This window comes from Morone saxatilis, unplaced genomic scaffold (assembly GCF_004916995.1).
Source record: "Morone saxatilis isolate NCDOM2014 unplaced genomic scaffold, NCSU_SB_2.0 Contig2, whole genome shotgun sequence".
In the NCBI taxonomy this organism is placed as follows: domain Eukaryota; kingdom Metazoa; phylum Chordata; class Actinopteri; family Moronidae; genus Morone; species Morone saxatilis.
In genome coordinates, this window is record NW_023339762.1 from 18,680,445 (window position 1) to 18,688,056 (window position 7,612).

The window sequence follows — 7,612 nt, forward strand, 5'->3', positions numbered from 1 at the left end:
GAGAGAGAGAGAGAGAGAAATTAGCGGTCAGGGTCTGAATCAGTCAAATACTGTCATAAAACAAGCCCAGTTGTCATCATTGTGAGGTTGTGGAGCCTGAAGAGCCTTGGAAAAGAGACAAAAAAGGATGGTCATATAGCTGAGTGGGGTATTTAGGTTTTTATGTTCTGGGTTCATAAGAGGGAGAGGGAAGGAGGGACAAGAGAGAGGGAGAGAGAGAAAGATTTCACAAATGCACACACATAAAGCACACTGGTACTAGACAGGAGGAACTGTAATGTAAAATGATTGGTCTGTAACGAATTTGGCCAGCACAAGTTTTATTCTCTTTCATGCCATTAAAGATTTTTGGATTTTAGAGAGAGAGAGACAGACATAGATTTAAAAGTAAAGGGACAGAGTGTATGTAAAATATAGGGGGAGATCAACAAAGAAAGGGAAAGGAAGAGGAAGGAGAGATGGTGAAAGAGAGCAAGAGGGCGGGAAGGACAAAGAGAGATTCCTTCTAAGTTCCGCTGTGGTAATTAGAGATGAATGTATAGTTGATATTGATCTTCCCTGCAAGACTGAGCTAGCACGCTCATTTCTACAACACTCATTCATTATCCTAGCAAGCTAACACACACACACACACACACACACACACACACACACCTAAGCACACACACACACACACACTCCCTAGAGATCACCAGCTGGAACTGAAGCTTTGCCTGAGCGAGCCCTTCTTCTAAACTGGTTGCTAGGCTACGGCAGTATGATGTTGCAGCCAGCAGACAGCCTGCTAAATGATGTAGTCTACTTCCTCCAAACTATATTCTACTCTGGCATGCGGACATGTCAGGGTGATGTAACCTGGGGCACTATGAGAAGCAGCTTACTGGACTTCATCTTAAGTGACATGATAGTAAAAGTTCAAATATCAGCCATTCACAAGAGTCCTTGCTGTATCTTGTGACAAATACGATGTTTTCCCAGGGACTTGCTGCTGTACTGTGCAAACATTTTATTCCTAAAAGTCCATCCATATCCTGTTCAGAGACACAGATGTACACGGACTGTGCAGATCAGCTCAGTGAGGCAGTTCTGAACATTTTTAACTTGAGCCTTAGTCTATAGAAAGTTCAGGTCCTGTGAAAAACTTCCTGTGTGATTCTAATACCAAAAACTTCTTACCTAATGAAGACCATGAAGAGGATCATCAAAGCTGGACTTCTTTGTAATTCGCTTACCTACCGGGCATTGGGATGGTTGATGCAGTAATCTACCTACTGCACAGATCCCTCTCACACCTGGAGAACATTGGGAGCACTGTGAGGGTCATGTTCCTAGTCTTTTCCAGTACTATTCCAATGCCAACACAATACAGCCATCACAACTCAGGGGAGGAGCTGGAGTAGATTGCTACTAGGCAGCATGGACCATCAACTACCTCTCCTATAAACCATAGTACGTGAAGCTTCATGACTGTGTGTCTGATGCAGTGGTTTGTCGCACAGGGGCTCCACAGGGTACGATGATTGCTCCTTTTCTTTTCATCCTATACACTTCCGACTTCACACACATAAGTAACTGTCACCTCCGGAGGTTCTCCAATGATACACCCATCGCTGGACGTGTACCGGAAGGGAACAAACAGGAATACCAGGAAATCATCACTGACTTTGTCAACTGGTGTGAGTGAAACCACCTTCACATAAAGAGAGAGAGAGATGGTGATAGACTTTTGCAGGAGGATGCCCCAGATTACACCAGTGAACATCCAGTGATTGGATACTGAGCATACAAATACCTGGATGTTCACCTCAACAACAACTGGACTGCTCGAACAACACAGATGTCCTGTAGAAGAAGGGCCAAAGCTGTTTCAAATTCCCCGGTGTGGGATCAAAAAAGTCTTTCTTATCTTATCTTATCTTATCTTATCTTATCTTATCTTACAAACAGGCCAGAGAAAGAAGAGTGTGTGTCAGTACACTGTGTAATAAGCCATGTTCAAATCAATCCTGTTTCTACAGATTTTGTCCCCGCAAAAAAAAGAAACATTTACTTGTTTTCATGAATAGGAATTAATAAAAAGATTCCGCTCAGTTGTACACCAAGTAAAAAAGCTATCCCTACATGTTGTAACCCAAACAGCTACTGAACATAAACATTTACTGCCACTGGCTAAAAATAAAAAGTAAAGTTGGTAAGTACATGCTCATTATTTTCTAAATCTTGATATTCACTGGAGATGCAAAACCAACTAACCCCTCCAAAGCTCACCTCTGCTGGGCTAAACATACACTAGCTTAGAAAAGTGGGGTATAAGGTGGGAGAAAGGCTGTTTATTGACTTCCTGCTGTAAAAAACATGACACTCAGCACACAGAGGATACATGGACTGATCCCCCTCTCTGATCTCAGCTTAACACAACTTTACCCTGCCTGTCTCCTGAGAACAGACTCCCTCCATCTCTTTTTTCCATGTTTAAACCGTTTATTCTCTCTCTGTTTCCCTCTCTCTGCCATACTCCCCTTTGCTGTGTTTCTGAATGATTTCCCGGTCATCGTCTTCATCCCCCTCTTTGTCACTGTCAATGTGTCCGTCTATACTGTAATGGTGTCCCTGTAGTAGACAAGTGCCGGCTGTGCTCTCTGTTCCCCATTGACAGGAATGAAAGAAAAGGTGAGGCCTCTGATTGATCTTCTTGGGTGCCCTCGCTCACTTCCCTCACTCCCTTATCCCCCCACTACTAATCCATTTCTGATCCTTGACACCAACACCTGGCAATATGGACAGAATCGACCACTTTGTAAGAATTCAAGTAAAATACTATTCTACTACATGTATGTACACTTTCATACTGTAGGCTGTTCTTCGACACATACACATGTAATATACATACAAACATCCTCTTCAATTAACTTTAATCACACCCCAGGCGCCCTAAATGCTATAATCAGCCAATTAATTGCCTGTCAGTGAAGTCAGGAAAAGGTCAGTGTTCACATGCATGCACACACAGTAGCAGAGGTCTTTTAATATAATATTCTTAATAATCCTCACAATACCCTCAGCATTTGATAGCAGTCTGTATAAAGACAGAGAAAAAATAAACTACGTAAAGAAAATCTTTCCGCTGCTATAACATTTTTAAATCTTTAATCAAAACAGCAAAGGTTATTATTTTTTAAATTACAGTGTTAAGTGACACCATGTATTTACAGTAAATCTGTTTCTAGAGGCCAAATACCACAGTCCTCACAGTTAATGGCTTTATCTTGTATCTGGCACAAAAAGATACAACAACCACATGGATGCGTAGTATATGTCCATACATAAAAAAAAGCATGTCCTCACATGGACTTTGAGAGGTCCCTGTTGTGTGCGTAACCTCTACCTTATACTGCCACTCCGTTTTGGTGCTTGCCAACACTGTGTTTGCATGACAACTGTCCCTGTGAAGCAGATGTGGGCTCACAGGAGCCAAGTGGCAGGAAGGAACTCAAGCATATCTCTGCAGGAGGATTTACAATATGTGTGCTGTATTGATGTTTTCATCTAACTAGACCGCTTTGGGACGACTGCCATCAGGGATGTACTGGGACCAAAATTCAGCAGACAACTAAGAGATGGGGAGGCTCTTTATGAGAGCAGAATATGTTTTGGTAGTAATTTTAACACCAATACCATGTTTGTGGTATAAAGACAATCTGATTATGCTGACGACTTGTCTTGCTGACCTCAGTTTGTATAAGCATGTCACCACGGCACTGAATCAAAACAAGACCATACCAGGCAACCCTAAGTGATATAGAAAACTAAGTATACTGCCAACTACTGCTAACTTCTGTGCAACAGTGTGTACAGTCACAGTTAATAGAGTGCTAAAATAGTTGCAAATGTTAAGATTGCAGAGAGAAGGTCCAATAAACCACAGAGACATTTGACAAACTTTTCTGATGGTGATAAAGTCCCCACTGTCAGGTACTACAATGTTCTGTGGTTTATCTGGTCTCTTAATACCAAATCAAACAAGCTGTCATGGCAGTTGAGACCATTGTCTTGTCTAGGTGGACACTGGAAGTCATTTAATAGCCTTACACAATTTTGATGAGTATGTTCTACAAACAAAGAAATAAGCAAGAAGTAGAATTTTGATGCACAAGGGCAGGCAAGGGCAGTACAAATTAGGTTTGCAAGTACCTGATGCTCATACTTAATAGTCATGTTCTCTTTATCTTCATTTTAGAGTTTGGGGAAATAGGAGAGCAGCTCAGGATCTGGATACCTGGGTCAAAATAAAGACTGCAATTGCTGCTTTGATGGACATACTCCTGTAAGAATAATTACAATGAACGAAACCCTTCATGCACATGCTAGAGACTTTTTTCTTTTTTCTATAGAGGTCTGTTGGGGCTCAAGTAAACAGCAGTTCACTACATTAGGCAATCAACACCTCAGTTGGACACCAGCTTTTCCCTCCACTGCATAATAACAGGTCAGACCTATCTTGACTGTGTCACTACAAGCAGTGAGCTGATATGTTGATTCATAATCACCTCCACAGGTAAAGTAGTGGGTGCAAAGACACAGCGTATGTTGACATGCATTTATGTACACACAGTAATACATGAACACACACACACACACACACACACACACACACCATCATGTACGTGGTTAGACACTGTACTGTATTCTGTACACCTTTTAACAGCAGTGGCATGTTGCGCTTCCTCTAGAACAGCATAGATTTGTCTGGGAATGATTGTGCAAGATGTTGGATGTGTTGAGCAGGAATAATTTGCATTGTGGAGATGACTGCATATGGCAGTTGCTGCAATTTCAATAGCTGCATAGTCATGTTTAAACCTGCCCTGTCATCCCAAAGCTGCTCAATATGGTTGCGGTCCAGAAAACTGTGCAAGCCACTGAAGCTATAAAAAAGTCACTGTCATGTTCCTCAGAACCTTTGATGATGATATGTGCCTTGTTACATGGAGTCACTGTCATGGTGCATCATCATGCTGATGATGGTGTGGATAAACTGCAGCCATGAGGGACTGACATGGTCATAAATGGTGTTAAGATATGCTGTGTTGTTCAGCCATTCTTCAGTGGGTATCAGGAACTCTAATGTGCTATGGTGCAAAAACAAATCCTTCCCCACACCATTACACTGTCACAGCCAGCCTGTGATATCTACACCTAACAGGATGGCTCCATGGATTCACACTGCTTGTGCGAAATTCTGATTCTTTTACCAGCATAATGGTAAATCTTACTCCTTTCAATGAACCAGTTATGATGTTCCAGTTCTTTCTTACATACATCACAATTTTAGCAGAATTAGTATGATTTTCCAAATATAATATACATTCCCAATTTATAGATTGATACAAAAGTAACCTCTCTCAATCATCACTTATGAGCCACTAGAAGTGTGTAGCTACAGAGACCCTGCCAGCTGCCTGTATTTTCTTATTTTGCAGTGTTCAGGGCAACTTTGAATGTTGTGTTTACAAGCCACAAATTACAAGCCTGCTCATTCTGCCTTTAAATAATTTATCTGAATCCAATATTTAATTTTATCTTTTCACAGACTGAACAAAGCACAGAGTAGCAAATAAATGCTTAGGTGTACTGTCCAGTACTGTATGTTCTGTGACTCCGTCCAACATACTGTACTTTAAGGCCTTATAGAAATTCACAACGAGTTCCAACAGTAGATAGTAAAACTTCTCAATGGCCCATTAATGGAGAATTCTGAGCTTATATAGAAATAACACACAAACGAAGCATGAAATGTGACCAGAAAGGAGAGTAGAATAATAGAGAGCCCCAGAGAATGAAACAAAGGGAAAGAATGTGACAGAGAGAGGCTTGCATTCAGCAATGACAAAGAGAGATGAGAGCCAGCTAAAGACAGACACAAGCTGACAAAAGAAAAGAACTATGTTTCAACAGACGCATAGTTATTCATGACTGTCCAAGAAGTCTGCTGTCTGGTGGAAAGTCTGGTACAGTATTGTGCTCTCTGTGTGTCTGTGTGTGTGTGTGTGTGTGTGCATGTTACTTCTGAGTTTTGCCCTTGGTTTAGTCAGTCACGGCTCCTGGTTTAAAAATAGCATCAGTGAGGATGCAGAGCTATTTATACTCTTCACACACCCTGCCTGCAAGCTTCAATGCATCCCTGCTCGAGTGTGTGCGTGCGTGTCTGTCTGTTTTTCTGTATGTGTGTGTATGTGACGACCGATTGAGCTCATTTTAATTCTTGCTTTGCTTCGCTCTATTGCTTTGAGCTGAGTCATTTATTTTCTTTCTCCTTCTCTCGTCATCTTTGTTTCTCTGTATACCAAGCAACCACACACAGACAGACACATGCATGCACTCAGTGAGAGCAACTGTCATGAATGAAAGAAGAGTGACAGCTGCTGGGGAAAGGAGAATTTTCAAAACACACACTAAAACATATTTTTTTACAGGTAACAGCGGGTGTTTCAAACTCCTGTTTTTGCCTGCAGAAACAGACAATAAAGGCTGCAGCTGTGCTGAGAGAGGCTGATGGCTTTTTGCCACTGATGCACTCACACTGATTTAGAAAAGGATGCCATGGAAGACTTGCCAAAGCCAAAATACAGCTTGATTTCCATAAAATGCTACGGTTTCTGCACATATGCTGTAAGTATGTAAGTTGTGATGTAGCAATAAAATAGAAAGGAGGAGAATGATATATTGGGGTGATATATTTGTACAACATTTAAATTCCTAACTAGAAAGTAGATGCTTCGTGGTATCATTGTGGTGTTAACACAACCTGGATCTTTAATTTGTCTCTCTAGCTGCTGCATATTATTGGTTTATAATGGTTTACATTTAACTGTTCTACAAAAAGCTTTTTTCCAGTTTGCACATTTTAACTGTGGTCTTCAGACAGACATAAATAATAGCAATTAGTAAATTACTGGTAGATACACCTGGTAGCTTGGACTGCCGTTGATAGCATCCGGTTACACCAACATTTATATATATGAAACCAGATGCTCTCTGACCAAACACAAGCAATGTAATGTTTTCACAATTCTATTGCTGCTCCCTGCTGTTCACTTCATGCCTAGTGCTCTACTTGTCATTTTACTCTGTCTCTTTAGAGTAATGAGTAACAAACGCTCTTATTGACCACTAGTGTCGACTGGTATTAGGAATTGACACCTCAGACAGACAACATCCTCAACATCAAGTGTGTTTAACCTACAGTTTTAACTTGAGCTTAAACATTTAAGTCTTGAGTACTTAGATTATTTATAATGATAAAAAATATAACAAACAATGAATATACCAACATATGAATACACTGGTGACCCCACCTGTGGTCCTGACCTCAGGTAGCTCCCACTATTCTCTATTAAAAAACACTGTCATGATGGTTTACTGAAATCAATTTACAACACTACTGTATGTGTTCACATGTGATGTACAGTAAGTGTAATATAATTTGAAAAAGAGTGCTTAGTAAGGCTTTTCTGAATAAAGAGTAAGTATATACCTCAGTCTACATAGCTGTGTGTGTGTGTGTGTGTGTGTGTGTGTGTGTGTGTGCGTGACACAAACTGTGTGAAGGTAA

The 7,612-nt window shown here is 40.8% G+C and overlaps 1 protein-coding gene across 2 annotated transcripts in view; it reads right to left on the reverse strand.

The window, feature by feature from the left end:
* The window catches only part of shank3a (SH3 and multiple ankyrin repeat domains 3a), a 143,199-nt gene that overhangs the window by 43,754 nt on the left and 91,833 nt on the right, over nucleotides 1-7,612 (reverse strand). The gene's annotated exons all lie outside the window — the stretch shown is intronic.